This window comes from Eimeria mitis, genomic scaffold (genome assembly GCF_000499745.2).
Source record: "Eimeria mitis Houghton genomic scaffold, Emh_scaff1228, whole genome shotgun sequence".
Classification (NCBI taxonomy): domain Eukaryota; phylum Apicomplexa; class Conoidasida; order Eucoccidiorida; family Eimeriidae; genus Eimeria; species Eimeria mitis.
In genome coordinates, this window is record NW_013568326.1 from 5,614 (window position 1) to 6,079 (window position 466).

Sequence of the window (466 nt, forward strand, 5' to 3'; positions counted from 1 at the left end):
ATGGGGGCCCCCCTGGGGGCCCCCAGGGGGCCCCCCGCCAGGGGGGCCCCCCTCTAGCTGCCTAGGAGACTGCAGGGTACGGGAGCTGGATCGCTGTATGTGAACAGCATCACGAGGAGACAGCAGAGTGCGTGTCTCCTTTCTAGCTAGTCCCCCCCTTGCTGCTGCTTTTGCTGCTGTTGCTGCTGGCGTAGCACCAGCAGCAGCAGCAGCAGCAGCAGCAGCAGCAGCAGCAGCAGCGCGTGGAGACTGCAGGGTCCTAGAGAGCTGTCTCTCTGGGCCCTGATCCCAAACAGTCTCTACGCTGTCTCTCTTTAACAGACGAGGTGAGGGGGGGGCCCCCCTATCTAGATGGGGGCCCCCCCCCCTTGAGGGTACGCTGGTGAGAGGGGGCCCCCCCCCACCCCCTACGGGGGCCCCTGGGGCCCCTGGGGCCCCTGGGGGCCTGGGGGGGGGCCCCGGGGGG